Genomic DNA, 18858 nt, shown 5'->3' on the forward strand with positions numbered 1-18858 from the left:
CTTCTTTCAATCTATCATTTTTAATGGAAAAATGCTACCAGACAGAGGTATTATCTCATCCCTTTTGCAAGAGGAACAATATATCTTAGTCATGATTATAGATGTGTAAGAAGCTTTTATTTTTGTCATATTATTGATTTAGCACATTTCCAATCATCCGTCACTGAGGACTTGGTAAAGTTTATGAGTCTGATATGTCCACCTTCTAGTCTGCCATTAAGATTTGTTTGTTTCACAGAATCCATTTATAGCATTGCTTAATGGAGCCATAGGGTTCCAAGAACACTGAGTTAGACAAAAGCAACTCTTTTCCTGACTCAGCATTTCTTATAGTTTTGATTTTTGTTGAAGATCATTCAATCTTCAACATCATATTATTTAAGAACCTAATTTCTAGTTGAACTAAAGAAAAACAGAAATGATTCATGAATGTTTCAATCCATATTAAACTGAATCTGACTAAATGATGATACTTTCTCCTTTTTTGATATATATATTTTTCAGTTTAGCTATACTTAGAGCAACCCCAGCATCCAACTGTATTTTCACTGGCCCACATTTAAAAGCAAATAAAAGATCAACTAAAAATTCTTGTAAAGTAATAGCAATACTATTGTCTTTTTATGAGACCGTAATCTAGTTCTCTCATAAGGAACAAGATTATTGCCTCATAAAATAGCACAGGAGAGCTACACGGTATTATCGCTGTAGTTGTCCAATTGTGGTGTTACTGCATGCCTTTGTGGGAAAAAATGTGTGTAATAACTATGAACATAAAAATAAAAATGTATTGGATTTTTGGCTTTTGCTACGTCAAACAAAAAAAAGTGAAAACACAAGAGAAAGGATAAAATCCTAGGAAAAAAAAAGGAAGTAGAACAATAAAAAAAAGCTCAGAATTGTAAACCATAAATTGTCAAAAATGGCTATCTTAATAGATACACATACCTGTGCCTATAATATATTTATAAGGTAATGGTCCCCAAACTAGAATTGCTAGATAGATAGGAAGGAGAGATTCTAGAGAAATCAATAAATCATATACATAGGATCATATAATGTAAACCACTCAGGGGGCAGCTAGGTGGCACAGTGGATGAAGCACCAGCCCTGGATTCAGGAGGTCCTGAGTTTAAATCCGGCCTCAGACACTTGACACTTTCTAGCTGTGTGATTCTGGGCAGGACACTTAGCCCTCATTGCCCTGTAAAATAAATAAATGAATGAATGAATGAATAAATAAATAAATAAGATTAAAAAAATTTTTTTTAATCACTCAACAGAGATGCAGAATAACTGAATTGTAAACCCGGTAAAGTCATTAACCTGTTATGTAGCTTTGAGCAAGTAACTTTATCTTATTATGTTTCAATTTCTACATCTGTAAAATAGAAGCAATAGATATGTTTCTTTTTAGGCGGTTGGAGGGTCAGGCTTAAATGGGGTAAAACATATACACATGTTAATATAAATTATTACTACTATTATTATTATTATTATGACCACCAAAATAATTTATAGTGTCAATATATTTCCAATTTGAATTTAATCAAAGACAAACACCTTGCTTAGAAATAGTGCAAAAATTCTTTACCGATGGATTTTAGAAAGAGATAATTTTAAAGTAGATTGACAAGACTAGAGTTAGCATGACACATTTTTTAAAAGATATCACAATCAGGTGTTAGGAAGTCCAAAATAATCAATGCATTATAGATTAGTTAATATATTGGTAGTTAGATAAGATAGATATTTTGACGTTGATTTCTAATCTTTTAGATGTTATCCATTGTAAAAAGTAATTATATCCCAGAAGGTTCAGATTCCAAAAGTATAAACATAAAGACATCTTTAGTAGGAGAGAATGTATATATCAAATAAGTTATGGTATATGGGTAAAATCAATTTAACATACATTTATTAAATGCTTGCCATCTGGAGAACAAACTAGACAGTGTTGCCTAGCAGAGAAAAGACTGGCCTCCAAACCAAAAGATTCAAGTTTTGCCAAAGACTTATTAGTAGTTAGGTGACCTTGGGTTAGTTACTTATTCTCCTGTGTCCCAGGCAACTTTCTAAAATTAAAGATTACAGAGAAGGTGTTTTTAGTGTGAGCATTGTGAGAATTGGAATGACACCTCCTGCTGGGAGGAACATTGGGAGCTCTGGCCTGAAAAGAAATTATGTGACTTTAGTGTCCAGAAGTGAACCTTTTCTGGGGGTCAAAGGTCAGTTCGGGACCAGGAAGTGATGTTTGCTCATGGGTCCTGTCAATCAGAGCTACCAGAAAATTAGCTTGGAGGTGTGTGTGTGTGTGTGTGTGTGTGTGTGTGTGTGTAGACAGCCCTGTTTCCTGTTTCACAAGAAGTTCTGTGAGAAGCAGAGGAGTGAGCAGGCTTTTTGGTTGGAGACTTTGGCAGGGGAGCAAGGGATGGGCAGGATAGAGAGAGCAAGCAAATTTCATACTTGATCCACGTGTTTCTCTTTACTTACCCGTAATATACTTTAATAAATACTTAATGCCAAAGATTGGTGCTATACTTCTTCTAATTTAAGGCAATCACTCATTAGATTTTAGACATGATAGCTAAAATTTTAGGTCCTTACAGCATTTATACCTCAGAAATCTGCAAACGCTACAAACCAGGGATTGATTTCTTGTTTTGCTGATTATCTAGACATAAGAAAATGATAGAGAATATGTCAATAATTCAGATTAAAATAAAAAGTCACTACTTTTGTTGGCAAATAATTTACCAGCATGTCATTGAAAATGCAATGCCATTATGCAAGTCTTATACTAGATGTTCTCTAAGTTCCTTTCCAGTACTAAATTCCATGATCCTCTGTGACCTTGATTTAAGTTTTCATTCTGCTACTTATTCATATGTGATGTTGGACAAATTACAATCTCTCTGAACCTGATTCTTCATTGGGAAATTTGCAATAATAATATTTGTACTGCCTGCCTCATAGTGGTGTTGTAGGGAAGAAATGAAATGCTGCATGTACTTTAGTTTATAAACTATCTGTAACCCTTTTTAACTATTAATAGCTATATATAGACCATTATCATCATTATTTATTAATGTAATAGTACAGTCAACACTTTCATAGAAAAACACATTTTAACAATTTACAAAATCTAACTTCACTTAAATTCAAGTATTTGTTGAATGCCTTTTATGTATGTGCCAGGCACTGTGCTAGGCACTATGATTCTTTTTTAAAAAGATCAAAAAAAAAAAAAAAAGACCAAAAAAAATGGGAAAATACTCCCTGCCCTCAAATTAAGCAAATTTACATTTTGCTTTTATAATTGAAGTATAAGCTGAAGGATAATGAAATTACAATGTGTTATTTTCTTCTTCAACTGGAGTCACCAATCTTTACACTGAATACAATTGAGAAAGAACAATTATATAAGTGGTAGTGGTAAATATTTCCTAAATAGTTTATCAAGGGGGCAGAGCCAAGATGGCAGAGAGGAAGCAGCAAACTGCCTGAGCTCTCCTTCTGTTCCCTCAAAAAGAACATTAAATCAAGCCTCTGGACAGATTCTGAAACTACAGAACCTGCAAAGGGACAGAGAGACACAGTCCTCCAACCAGAGATAATTTAGAAGACTTCAGGAAAAGGTCAGTCTGACTTGGGCAAAAGGGAGGCCCAGTGCAGGGCAGCAACCCAGCGCCGAGGGGGTCAGGGCAAGTCAGCAGGAGCTGCGGGCCACAGCCGAACAACTGAGGCCCCTGGAACCTGGTTCAAAAATCTGGTGGCCAGGAAGGACAGTGGAAAAACCTACCTGCACCGGCCAGGAGGGTGACGAATGGGTCAGGCAGAAACAGACGCCAGGAGCAGGCGCCTGGCTGGCCCAGCACACCCAGACAAGAAGTGCAGGGCGGGGGATCTCCACACACCATAAAGGCCTCAGAGTAAAAAGCTGGTCACACAGCACCTATAGCCCTGCACAAGAAGCCCAAAACAGGGACTCTGGTGCCCTGAGAGCAGACCTCAACTTAAAAAATAAATAAATAAGCTGCAATAATGAGTAAGAAGCAAAACAGAGCCCTCTCCATTGAGAGCTTCTGTATCAATAGGGAAGAAGCCAACGCAAACTCAGATGAGGACAATACCCTCAAATTGCCTACATGTGAAGCCTCACAAGGGAAGGTGAATTGGTCTCAGGAACAAAAAGCCTTCCTGGAAGAGCTCAAAAAGGATTTTAAAAACCAATTGAGAGATATAGAAGAAAAAATGGGGAGAGAAATGAAAGCAAAACAAGAAGACTATGAAAAAAGAATCAGCAGCTTGGAAAAGGAAGCACAAAGATTGACTGGCCAAATGGAAAAAAAAGTGCATAATTTCACTGAAGAAAACAATGCCTTAAAAAATTCATCTGGCCAAATGGAAAAAAAGGTGCATAATCTCATTGAAGAAAACAGTGCCTTAAAAAATTCACTTGGCCAAATGGAAAAAAAAGGTGCATAATCTTACTGAAGAAAACAATGCTTTAAAAATTAAAATTGGACAGTTGGAAGATAAGGAATCCATGAGACACCAGGAATCAGTCAAGCAGAATCAAAAGAATGAAAAAATAGAAGAAAATGTGAAATACCTCATTGGAAAGACAACTGATCTGGAAAACAGATCTAGGAGAGACAATCTGAGAATCATTGGATTGCCTGAAAGCCATGACCAGAAAAAGAATCTAGACACCATATTCCAGGAAATTATTAAGGAGAACTGCCCTAATATCATAGAATCAGAGAATAAAATCATCATTGAAAGAATCCACCGATCACCTCCTGAAAGAGACCCCAAAAGGAAAACTCCAAGGAATATTGTAGCCAAATTCCGGAATTATCAGGTGAAGGAGAAAATACTCCAAGCAGCCAGAAAGAAGCAATTTAAATATCATGGAGCCACAGTCAGGATTGCTCAGGACCTAGCAACTTCAACATTAAAGGACCGCAAGGCTTGGAATATGATATTCCAGAAGGCAAAGGAGCTTGGATTGCAGCCAAGAATCTATTATCCAGCAAAAATGTGTATTTTCTTTCAGGGGAAAAGATGGACATTTAATGACATTGGGGACTTTCAATCTTTCCTGGTGAAAAGACCAGAACTGAATAGAAAATTTGATCTCAACATACAAGACTCAAGAGAAGTTTAAAAAGGTAAACAGAGGGGGAGGAAAAAAAAAAGGTTACCCTATTAGGTTAAACTGTTTATATTCCTACATGGGAAGATAATACTTATAACTCTTAAGAACTGTAAATGTATTTGGGCAGAGAGAAGGACTTTACACAGAGGGTATAAATATAAATTGTCTTTGATGTGATGATACAAAAAAAAATTAAGGGGTTAAAAAAGGAGTCTATGGGGAGGAGAGGAAAGGGGAGGTGGAAGGGGATGAATTATATCATATGAAGAGGTTAAAAAAAAACCTATTACAATAGAGGGAAAGAAAGGAGGGATGAACATTGTTTAAACCCTATTCTCATTAGATTTGATTCAGAGACGGAATAACATATACGTTCATTGGGATAAAGAAACTTTAGGGAATCAAAAGGGGAAGGGAAAGGGGGGGACTGATAGAAGGGAGGACAAAAGCAAGGGAGAAAAGGGTAAAGAAAAGAGAGGGGGTGATAAAAAGGGAGGGCAGATTGGGGGAGGCAGGGGTAAGAAGTAAAACGTCGGTGAGGAGGAATAGGGTGAAAGAGGTGGGGAAAGTACAAAGGGGGCAAATAGAATGGAGGGGAATAGACAGTCAGTAATAATAACTGTGAATGGGAATGGGATGAACTCTGCTATAAAACGGAAGCAAATTGCAGAGTGGATTAAAAACCAGAATCCTACAATATGCTGTTTACAAGAAACACATTTGAAGCAGAGAGATACACACAGAGTAAAGGTAAAAGGCTGGAGCAGAATATATTATGCCTCAGCTAAAGTAAAAAAGGCAGGGGTAGCAATCCTTATCTCAGCCAAAGTGCAGGCAAAAATAGATCTCATTAAAAGAGATAAGGAAGGAAATTACATCTTGCTTAAAGGTACTATAGATAATGAAGTAATATCAATATTGAATATGTATGCGCCAAGTGGTATAGCATCCAAGTTCTTAAAGAAGAAGTTAAATGAGTTACAAGAGGAATTAGACAGTAATACTATACTAGTGGGGGATCTGAATCTCCCCCTCTCAGAATTAGATAAATTTAGCCAAAAAATAAATAAGAAAGAAGTGAAAGAGGTGAATAGATTACTAGAAAAGTTAGACATGATAGATGTCTGGAGAAAATTGAATGGGGATAGAAAGGAAAATACCTTTTTCTCAGCACTACATGGCACATTTTCAAAAATTGACTATGTATTAGGGCACAAAAACATCATAGTTAAATGTAGAAAGGCAGAAATAGTAAATGCATCCTTTTCAGATCATGATGCAATAAAAATTACATGTAAGAAAGAGCCAAGGAAAAGTAGAATGAAAATCAATTGGAAACTAAATAATTTCATTCTAAAGAATGAAAGGGCCAAACAAGAAATCATAGAAACAATCAATAACTATATCCAAGAAAATGACAATAATGAGACAACATACCAAAATCTATGGGATGCAGCCAAAGCAGTGCTTAGGGGAAAATTTATAGCTCTAAATGCTTACATGAATAAAAAAGAGAAAGAGGAGATTAATGAATTGGGCATGCAACTTAAAAAGCTAGAAAAAGAACAAATTAGAAATCCCCAATTAGATACTAAATTAGAGATCCTGAAAATCAAAGGAGAAATTAATAAGATTGAAAGCAAAATAACTATAGAATTAATCAATAAAACTAAGAGCTGGTTTTATGAAAAAAAACAATAAAATAGATAAAATATTGGTTAATTTGATTAAAAAAAGAAAGAAGAAAACCAAATTACCAGTATCAAAAACAAAAAAGGGGATGTTACCACCGACGAAGTGGAAATTAAATCAATAATTAGGAATTATTTTGCCCAACTGTATGCCAATAAATTTGACAATCTAAATGAAATGGATGAATATTTACAAAAATACAAACTGCCCAGGTTAACTGAAGAAGAAATAAAATCCTTAAATAAACCCGTATTAGAAAAAGAAATTGAACAAGCCATTAATGAACTCCCTAAGAAAAAATCCCCAGGGCCAGATGGGTTTACGGGTGAATTTTACCAAACATTTAAAGAACAATTAATTCCAATATTGTACAAATTATTTGGAAAAATAGGTGAAGAAGGAGTTCTACCAAATTCATTTTATGACACAAATATGGTGGTGATACCAAAACCAGGCAAAGCAAAAACAGAAAGATAATTATAGACCAATTTCCCTAATGAATATTGATGCTAAAATCTTAAATAAGATATTAGCAAGGAGATTACAGCAAGTGATCACCAGGATAATACACTATGACCAGGTGGGATTTACACCAGGAATGCAGGACTGGTTCAACATTAGGAAAACTATTAACATAATCAACCACATCAATAAGAAAACCAACCAAAATCATATGATTATCTCAATAGATGCAGAGAAAGCTTTTGACAAAATACAACACCCATTCCTAATAAAAACACTGGAGAGTTTAGGAATAGGGGGAGCTTTCCTTAAAATAATAAACAGTATCTACCTAAAACCCTCAGGAAGCATTATATGCAATGGAGATAAATTAGAGGCCTTCCCAATAAGATCAGGGGTGAAACAGGGATATCCATTATCACCCCTATTATGTAATATTGTAGTAGAAATGTTAGCTTTAGCAATCAGAGAAGAGAAAGGAATTAAAGGAATTAGAATAGGGAAGGAGGAAACAAAACTATCACTCTTTGCAGATGATATGTTGGTATACTTAAAGAATCCTAGAGAATCAACTCAAAAATTACTTGAAACAATTAACAACTTTAGCAAAGTAGCAGGATATAAAATAAATCCACATAAATCATCAGCATTTCTATACATGACCAACAAAATCCAGCAGCAAAAGATAGAAAGAGAAATTCCATTTAAAGTAACAGTAGATAATATAAAATACTTGGGAGTCTACTTGCCAAGACAAACCCAGGAACTCTATGAACACAACTACCAAACACTCTTCACGCAAATCAAATCAGATCTAAATAATTGGAAAGATATCAATTGCTCATGGATAGGCAGAGCTAATATAGTAAAAATGACAATACTGCCTAAATTAATTTACTTATTCAGTGCCATACCAATCAGACTACCTAAAAATTATTTTATAGAGCTAGAAAGAATAATAACAAAATTCATCTGGAAAAACAAAAAATCAAGAATATCCAGGGAAATAATGAAAAAAAAATTCACAGGAAGGTGGGTTAGCAGTACCAAACCTGGAGCTTTGCTATAAAGCGGCAGTCATCAAAACTATCTGGTACTGGCTAAAAAATAGAGTGGTAGATCAATGGAATAGGCTAGGCTTAGGAAATGCAGTAGTAAATGACACTAGTAATGTAGTGTTTGATAAACCCAAAGACTCCAGCTTCTGGGATAGGAACTCAGTATTTGACAAAAACTGCTGGGAAAACTGGAAGATAGTATGGCAGAAATTAGGCATAGACCAACATCTTACACCTTATACTAAAATAAGGGCAAAATGGATACATGATTTAGACATAAGAGGTGATACCATAGGTAAATTAGGAGAGAAAGGAATAGTCTACCTATCAGATCTTTGGAAAGGAAAACAGTTTTTGACCAAACAAGAGATAGAGTATATTATAAAATGCAAAGTGGATGATTTTGATTACATTAAATTAAAAAAATTTTTGTATAAACAGAAGCAATGCATCCAAAATTAGAAGGGAGGCAGAAAGCTGGGAAACAATTTTTGAGGCCAGTACTTCTGATAAAGGCCTCATCTCTAAAATATATAGGGAACTTAATCAAATTGATAAGAACCCAAGTCATTCCCTAATTGAGAATTGGTCAAAGGATATGAACAGGCAGTTTTCTGATGAAGAAACCAAAGCTATCTATTACCATATGGAAAAATGCTCTAAATCTCTAATGATTAGAGAGATGCAAATAAAAACAACTCTGAGGTACCACCTGACACCTATCAGATTGGCTAAAATGACAAAAAAGGAAAATAATCAATGTTGGAGAAGCTGTGGGAAAATTGGAACACTAATGCATTGTTGGTGGAGCTGTGAACTGATCCAACCATTCTGGAGAGCAATTTGGAATTATGCCCAAAGCGCAATAAAGCTGTGCATACCCTTTGACCCAACAATACCACTTTTGGGTCTTTTTCCCAAAGAGATCATGGAAGGGGGAAAGGGACCCACATGTACAAAAATATTTATAGCTGCTCTTTACATGGTGGCAAAGAATTGGAAGTTGAGGGGGTGCCCATCAATTGGGGAATGGCTGGACAAGTTGTGGTATATGAATACAATGGAATACTATTGTGCTATAAGAAATGATGAGCAGGAAGAGTTCAGAAAAACCTGGAGGGTCTTGTGTGGGCTGATGATGAGTGAGATGAGCAGAACTAGAAGAACATTGTACACAGTAACTTCACCAATGCAATGGCACAGAAGAGTTCCAGGGAACTCGTGATGGAAGAGGATCTCCAAATCCAGGAAAAAAAAAAAAAAAAGAACTGCGGAGTATAGATGCTAAATGAACCATACTATTTCTTTTGTTTTTGATGCTGTTGTATTTTTTTTCTATTTTGAGGTTTTCCATCATTGCTCTGATTTTTTTTCTCTTATAACATGACTAATGAAGAAATAGGATCAATGTTATTAGGTGTGTATATATATATATATATAACCTATATCAGATTACCTGCTGTCTAGGAGAGGGGGGAGGGAGGGGAGGGAGGGAGAAAAATCTGAAATTGTAAAGCTTGTATAAACAAAGGTTGAGAACTATCTAACTATCTTTACATGTAACGGAAAAAAATAAAATACTTTATAAAAAATAGTTTATCAAATAATAAAACTTATAGATCAGTCTCTTGATTAAAAATAGTACCTGTATAATTGGTCATCAGCTGAATGACTATGTAGTTTCCATAGCGTGTACCTATCTGTCTTAGACTCTATAATAAAAAGTCACAGCTCTAGACAGCTTAGAAAAATCAAACTGGACATAACATGTTTATTCTTCAGGCCCCAGTGAGGTTGAGGACTATTTCCATTGTGGACATGGTGCTGATTAAATGCAGGTCTTGGCAACATCAGCTTCAAAAACAGCTGCGATTTCTAGCATTAAGTTTGCAGACTCTCAGACACAGTAACTGAAGAGTTTCAATGTTGTAACTACATAGAGTGCTTTTACCAAGTGGTTGACTGTCCCCTGTGAAATGACAAAGTGATGCTTCAAACTCACAAATATTGACCTATGAGCTCTGGGGATACAAAGAAATAGAAAAAGCAGTTTATTCTGTCAAGTAACTCATGGTCTAATGGAGGAGATAATATACAAACAACTATGTACAAATAAGCTATATACAGAATAAATTTGATAAAAAAAAGTTTTTAAAATATGCTTTGATCTTCATTTAGACTCCATCAGTTCTTTCTCTGGAGATGGATAGATAGCATTTTTCATCATAAGCCACTTAGAATTGCATTGGATTGTTGAGAATAGCTAAGTCTTTCCCTGTTGATTATTGTATTGCTGTTACTATGTAGAATGTTCTTCTGGTTCTACTCACTTCACTTTGTATGTAAGTCTTTCCAGGTTTTTCTGAAAGCATCCTGTTTGTCATTTCTTATAGCACATCACAATTATATACCACAACTTATTCAGCCATTCCCCAGCTGATGGCATCCTCTCAATTTCTCATTCTTTGCCAACACAAAAAAGATGCTATAAATATTTTTGGACATACAGGTCCTTTCCCCCCTTTTTATCTCTTTGAAGTACAGAGCTAGTAGTGTTATTTCTTGGTCAAAGGGAGGGGTCAAATGCATGATTTTATAACTCTTTGGGCAAAGTTCCAAATTTCCCTCCAGACTTGTTGGATCATTTCACAATTCCACCAACAGTGTACTAGTGTCCAATTTTCCCACAGCCCCTCAAATATTTGTCATTTTCCTTTTCTGTCATATTAGCCAATCTGTTAAGGGTGAGGTAGTGCTACAGAGTTGTTTATTTTTAATTTAAAAAAATTTATTTAAAGTTTTTGAGTTCCAAATACTATCCTTCCTTCCCTCCCCTCCCCTCCCCCTTCCCTGAGATGGTAATCAATCAGATATAGGTTATACATGTAAATATAAAACATTCCCAAATTAGTCATTTTGTATAAGAAAACTCAAATAAAAGAAAAAAATAAAAGAAAGTGAAAAATATCATGGTCTCTCTGTGTTCAATCAATATCAGTTCTTTCTCTAGAGGTAGATAGTATGCTTTATCATCAGTCCTTAGGATTATTGTATTGCTGAGAACAGTTATGTCATTCACAGTTATTCATCAGACTGTATTGCTGTCACTGTTCACATTCTCCTGGTTCTGCTTACTTCACTATACAAGTTCATACAGTTCATACTTGTCTTTCCAGGCCTTTCTGAAGTCATCCTACTTGTCATTTCTTATAGCACAATAATATTCCATACAGAGGTGGAATTTCAACTTCTGGTTTTCTCCAAAGCCAGTGCTCTTTCCACTTCACCACACTGCTTCTCCAGGAAGACCTCCTAAATTTCCCAATTTAGAGCATCTTTACTCTTCCTTTGAGCAGTACTATTACCCTGAACCCAGAAGCTTTTTGTTTTTGTTTTTTTGTGGGGCAATGAGGGTTAAGTGACTTGCCCAGGGTCACACAGCTAGTAAGTGTCAAGTGTCTGAGGCCAGATTTGAATTTAGGTCCTCCTGACTCCAGGGCCAGTGCTCTAATCCACTGTGCCACCTAGCTGCTCCCCAGAAGCTTTTGTAATCAAGTCTTTCAAGTTCCTTAGCAATTTTTAACTTAGTTTTTTTTAGAAGAAAAAATAGATAATGTAATGTATAGAATGAGATCTCCCTCATAGAACAACTTCTTGTCATAGTAGCCTGCTAAGCCTAATCAGAAAAATTCCTTAATGTAAAAACTAATCTATAATTTCTTTGAAACTCTTGACAGGATTGAGTATACTGTATACAACCAACATTCAGCTATATTTAACTGAATGATATGAAAACATTTCCCTAATTTTGCGGCAGAGAACTCCTATGACAGTTGGTAATGGTGTTTACTTAGACTCGCCATGTAAAATTCTTAAATGTGATAAAAGATCTTTGAGAACTGATACTCAGGCTTTTACCCTGTTGTAGCATCTTATTTCAATATATTTTTAAATGCTTGCACATGTCACTCTGAATCACAATTTTTAATTACTTGTAGTTCTGATCACATAATTCACCTTCAAACAAGAGTGAGTTTAATACTAAAGGCATAGTATGGCATTTGCTTCTGTGATTTTCAAGCAAACATATAGTGAATTTTAAAAGGAAACTTTCATGATGTCCAAGTTAAAATGTGAAAAATATAAGCAATACCTCCTTTCTTGAAGCTGGGGATATGTACTTATAAAAGAGAAGAATAAAATAAAAATTATTGTGAAACATTTCAAAGAGAAAGCCAGTGAATTGAATATTGCTTCTAATTATTTTTAAAATGTTATTAAATTATAATGACCTCATTTTTTGTTTGTATATATTTTGTGAGGTTTTCAGAAAATAAAATCAATACCTAATCTCATTTTAAAAGCTCTATTACTATCATTCAAAGAAGCCTGGCATAATGTATGGGGAAAAGATCTTGGATTCAGGAAGATCACAATGGCCCAGAAAACTCCCTAATGCTATCAATTACAGAGTAATTGTTTCTCCTTTTTCAATTAATAGGGGAAGTTTCCCTACTGACAATTCTCAAAGTTTTGGTCTCAGAATCCCTTTATACTCTAAAAAATTATTGAGGTTTTGTTTATGTCATTTACATCTATCAATATTTACCATAAAAAATTGAAACTGATAAAGTTTTAAAATATATATTAATTTATTTAAAGTAACATAATAAGCAATTATTAATTAATGTAAATAGAATATTTTTATGCATTTTTCTAAAGTAAAGGTAGTGTACACTGTGGCTTGCCAATATGTTAGTTTTTGAGAAACTACAATGCAAACCAAAGAGTGTCCAGGGTTTCTTGTACTATTTTTTTTTTCATTGTAGAAGTTAAGAAAGAATAGCTTTTAATTACCATTCCCATTACCATACATATCTACTTGCTTCAACAGGAAATACAAGAAAACTTAGCAGGAGAACAGTTGGCTTATGGTATTTCCTATATGTTATTCTTACAATTTTCAGTATATAACAGATTTTTTTCATTTCATTAGGGACCATTAAAGGAATAACAAATCTTGAAGTCTACTGTTTTCCATTTCTGGCATAGAGGTGCCTCAGTTCTTTTAGAATTTGAGGTACAACTACATCTGCATTTGCTTCAAATTCAACTTGTTCTCTCTATATAATTAAATCAACCTCCAAGCATTAGTCAAAATATACTGAATGCCTCTTTTCACATGACCTCTTTGGTTTATTAGTATTCTAAAGCCTTCCTTAGTGGCATATTTTCTGTCTCTTAACTATTCTCCCATTTTTCCTTTTATCTGACCTATTGCTTTGTAAATTAACTTACTGAAAAACCAGTTAGCGGTACCACATTACAAAAAAATTGGAAAATATGTGATGTTTGTCTTCAGTGATCTTCCCTTCCATCATGGAAGTGTGCTTAATTCCAGTGTTCCTCTCCCTGGAAATCCCTCTTTGACACACCCCTCTCAAAATCAGCTATATAACCCTAGGTTTTGAAACTGAGACATCTTAACATATGCAAAGCAATTTGCAAAATTTAAAGTACTATAAAATGCTAGCTATTATTATTACTACTACTATTTTTTAGTATTTTAATCAGAGCCCCAAAGCACATTAGTATGATACTCTCTTCTTTATTGGGGAAGATCAATGTCCCATGCTTGCATGGCGGTGGGGGGTGGGGGGGAATTGGGAAAGAAAAGATCTGTTCTTGAATCTCTTCCAGTTCTGTTAGCTTCTAATTTTGAGAGAGAAGATGACTAATACCAATTTCTCTTGAGGTCAATGAAGGGAGGGGAAAAAAGACTCTGTGAAGAAGTCAATATATAAAATTTTGATCATGTCTTTATTCTAATCTTATGCACTAGAGGTTTCAAGGGATTTTCTTTTGGGTGAAATCTGGGACTATTTCATTTGAGCCAAGGGGATATGGAGGGGATAGGGAAAGATAGGAGCATTAATGCACTGTTGAATTGTGAACTGGTCCAATAATTCTGGAGAACAATTTGGAACCATGCTCAAAAGCCAATAAAACTGTGTATAACTTTTGACTCTGTAATACCACTATTAGGTCTGTATCCTGTGTAAAGAATTAATTGTTATTTGAGGTTTTTATGACCCCATCTTTTGGCTAGAATTTTTTTTTTAAAATCCTTGGTGCACCCACTGGCCTCTGGGGCTCCACAAACCGCACAGTGCTCCAGTCACTGGTTGTAGCCGTTGCCATGGAGCTGGCACCTCACGTCATCACCATTTGCTGACGCCTACATGGGCCTGGCAAAATTATAATGATTGGAAGCCTAGTGAGGGCAGTCATGTGACTGTCAGAGCGGCCAGCCAATTGGCTGGGGGCTGTCTAGGGTCTGCTGGGAAGAAGGAGATTCCCCATTCTAGCTGGAAGCTGGAAGGCGACAGGATGTCTGCTGTGTATTCTCAGCTGATTCCTGGGCAGTGGTGTTATTCAGGTTGTATAATTTCCCTTTCCCCATTTTATTTCCTTTTCCTTGATCCTACTGATCCTGTTTGTATGTTTTTGTTTTTTTTTTTGAGTTTGTTCTTGTTAAATAAATCCTGCTCTGTTTTGAGGGAGGCTGCCGTCTCCTTCTTTGCCCCAATATTGTGGCAAGCCGCTTAGCTAACACTCCCCAATTAAAAATTCATCCCCACAGTTTTTGGTGAGCCACCTGAAGAGATCAAAGAAAAAGGAAAGGACCTATATACACAAAAGTATTTATAGCAACTCTTTGTGTCAGCCAAGAATTGGTAACTGAGGGGATATCTATTGGTTGGGGAATGATTGAACAAATTGTGGTATATAATTATGATGAATGCTAATGTATAAGAATTGATGAGCAGGATGGTTTTAGTAAAACCTGAGAAGACTTATATGAACTAATGTAGAGTGAAGTGAATAGAACCAGGAGAATATTGTATACAGTACCAGCAATATTATAAGTATGAACAACTGTGAAAGACCTACCTACTTTGATAAATACAATAATCCAAGACAATTCTGAGACAATAAGAAAACTGACAAATTCTAAGCATAGTTTGGATTATAATTTTTCTATTTTATTTTATTTCTGCCCTTTTTTGCAATGTGACTAAAATGGAAACATTTTCTGCATGATTTCACACACACACACACACACACACACATATATAATTGATATATTGCTTGTTTTCTCAATGGATGAGGGAGGGACTAGAAGGTCAAAAATTCAGAGCTCAAAATTCTTTTTAAATGTTAAAAATCAATAAAATTATTTTTTAAATAGTGGGGTACCATTAGAATTTATTGATCAGGGTAGTTACACTGTCAGATCTATGCATCATGAATATCACTTTGGCAGTTTTGTGGAGAATAGTTTAGAAAGGGAAGAGATTTGAAGCAAGGAAAAACCAATTAGGAAGCCAGAACAGTCCAGGCAACAAGTCATGAAGGCTGGACTTGAATGATGGCCATACAAGTGGAAAAATAGGGAATACCTTTGATAGATGTGGCATTCCATATAGTCAGCATTATTCAACAACTCATTGGGTGTGTGAAATGAGTAGTGAGCCTTTGGAAGCCATACATTTTTCTATAGTATATTAGAGTTTTGGAAACAAACTAAATTCTTTTGGAGACATACCTCATAAATAAATTAGGTAGTCAAGCTAAGTTATATCACTTGAAATCAAAAGATGCACTATAGTTTTAGAGTAAGAAGATGTACTTTCTTGTATTGGATAAAAAAAATGAAGAAATTTCTGTAAGAGTAACATCTTGAGGACTGACAGTTAAATAAGAACATGGTCTCATAGTGAATGTAATGAAGAGTACTCAATCTGACTGAAAAAAAAATGCTTGTAATGTCACTACAATATTGTATACACATCTGGTAGCATTGCTCACTCTTAATTATTTTCTTTCCTCTTTTCAATATTGAACACCTCCTCTGTCAATGAAGAGGTTACTTGCCCATTTTGAAAGTAACTATGAATCTGCAGATGTGGAGTCTTTCACTTTAATGACTACCAGTGCTGTGAATCAAAGCTCTTCTTTGCCATTAGAAACATCTTCCCTTGGCACAATCACCTTCAATTTTTCATTGAATAATTTCAATCTAAGCCCAGTCTTAAAATATTATACAACCCATAGGTATATTGCTTCAGTTGATCTTGTCACTCTGTCTTTTGTAAAACCTCTGGCAAATGCCTGGCTTTTGCTTCTAGCAATCTGAAATACTGTTATTCATTTTCAACAAGTGTCAGATTTCACACTGTTTTGTGAGAAGATATTTCCTAAAAAGAACACATCACATATTCTGCTTTCATCCCTTTATCATGTGCTGTTTTAATATGCCCTGTAGTAAATATCCTCTGTGATAGAATGTTTTAAAGAATAAGTGCTGGGAAGTATGACTTTATTTTTTTAAGATACACTCCTCTTTCTTGCATTTCAAGTGAGCTATTCATAGAGCCAGTGTATCTTACTCTGAAATTTATCTTGAAAAGCACTTATCAGATGTTTGTATTGCTAAATTATTTTTATTCAGATTTCCAACTTCTCCTTCTCCAAACATTGAATAATAGATTGCTTGTAGAAATCAATTTCTTTAAAATATTTCTAAGACACAAAGCATTAAATTTATGTCCAAATCTTGTATTTTACCATTATTTAGTTATTTTTCTTCATATACTTAACTTTTCACATTATTTTGAAGTACTTAATAACTATGAACTGTAGCACTTATTTTATGGAATTTACTTTTGAACTACATTTATATTACTTAAAATGAGAATATAGTATAGAAATGCTAGAAATACATTATAAAAATGATGGAAGAATATTATGAAATTAAAGCACAATCCATGAGCTGGATCTATTACATGCAGAAAAAATACAGCAGTTGCATATACTCAACTTATCTGAATTTTGTACTTTGTTATTTTATATTTATTAACTCATTCAATTTTTTTTTTGCAGGGAAATGAGGATTAAGTGACTTGCCCAGGGTCACACAGCTGGTAAATGTCAATTGTCTGAGGCGTGATTTGAACTCAGGTCCTCCTGAATCCAGGGCTGGTGCTTTATCCACTGACCCACCTAGCTGCCCCAATTTATTCAATTTTTAAATCCAGTATTACTTTATCTAGATCAAATTTGTGAGTAATCATGAAATTCAAAGGAGATTAATTTTAACAAATAAAATATAGCTAAGAATATAAATTAATTGTGTATATATTTCATATATAAAATATTTCATATATAAAATTAACCATTTTTAAATTATATACTCATGAATTACCTATACCACTTTATTCTTCCATGGAAATTTAAATACCTTCTGTATATTTTATTTCCCACCTCATTTGATCCTACTTCTGTTGGAGTTGGGGAAGATCTAAAATAAAATTTATTCCTTTTTTATTCTGTTTTCTAGGAAGGATGCAAGAAGAGTCTCTGGGAAACAAACTAAAACAAAATTAACATTTCCTGAAATTCAAAAAGCATCTACCATTCCTTTATTTAATAACCACATTTAGCAGTGATTAGTAACTTATCAATTTCTAGATTTCTCTTCCAAGCCATGTGAGGAAAATGGTGACTACTCTGCTTCTACTATACCTCAATAAATGTTTTTCAAGACATTGCAATCTGCTTTTTTGACCCAATCAAAACGTTGCAACAGATCTCATCAAGTTGAGAGTGATTTCTTTTCTCAGTTAAGATAAAAGACAGCTCTACTTTGGCTTTTGTTATTGTAGATCATAGAACACTTGAAGTAGTACCTCAAGAATACATGAGAGTTTTATTTTCATTTGTGCTGTGTTCTCATTAGGAAAGCCACCAGAACCTCAGGCCAAAATTATAACACTCTGTTTTTTGCTGTATTTTCATTCCCTAAAGGGTTCTTTTGATAAATGCAATTGTATACAAATTATTTTACACCATTTTTTTTTCTAAAAGGAGTGTTGATCAATAAAACCTCCATTGCAAGTGAAAGTATTGGATGTGATTCTGCCTTCACTGACACAATACATAAATGTTATTTTTTTGGTTAAATCACACCATCTTCAATTTCTCTAGGATCTGTAATTTCCCTAGTGTGGGTACTTTGTTCACTGACTTTCATTGTGACCCATTTATACACTACTGGTTGGTCTTTACAAATTTTTACATGCAAAAAATTTATCACTTTGCTGCCATCCTGATAATAAACCTATTGACATAGCTGGGTTGGTCCTCACATGAGCCCTGTATCTTTCACAGGGACTATACTTTGAGTCTTTCTACCTTGAAAGGTAATTGCAAGAAAGCTTATGCCCCACTGACATAACATTAAAAAGCCTAGGCTCACTTCCTTAGTACTTTGAGTCCTGGGAGAGGGTCTCATGATAAAAGTAATTTGAATATAAATTATTGAGCTTAAGTAAAGTGTCTTGCAAATTTTCTATGGAGTCTGACCACATGTTTTTCCTTGGTAGAAATCCCTGAATTGAAGAATTGGCTTCATGATTT

This window comes from Dromiciops gliroides, chromosome 3, assembly GCF_019393635.1.
Source record: "Dromiciops gliroides isolate mDroGli1 chromosome 3, mDroGli1.pri, whole genome shotgun sequence".
In the NCBI taxonomy this organism is placed as follows: Eukaryota; Metazoa; Chordata; class Mammalia; order Microbiotheria; family Microbiotheriidae; genus Dromiciops; species Dromiciops gliroides.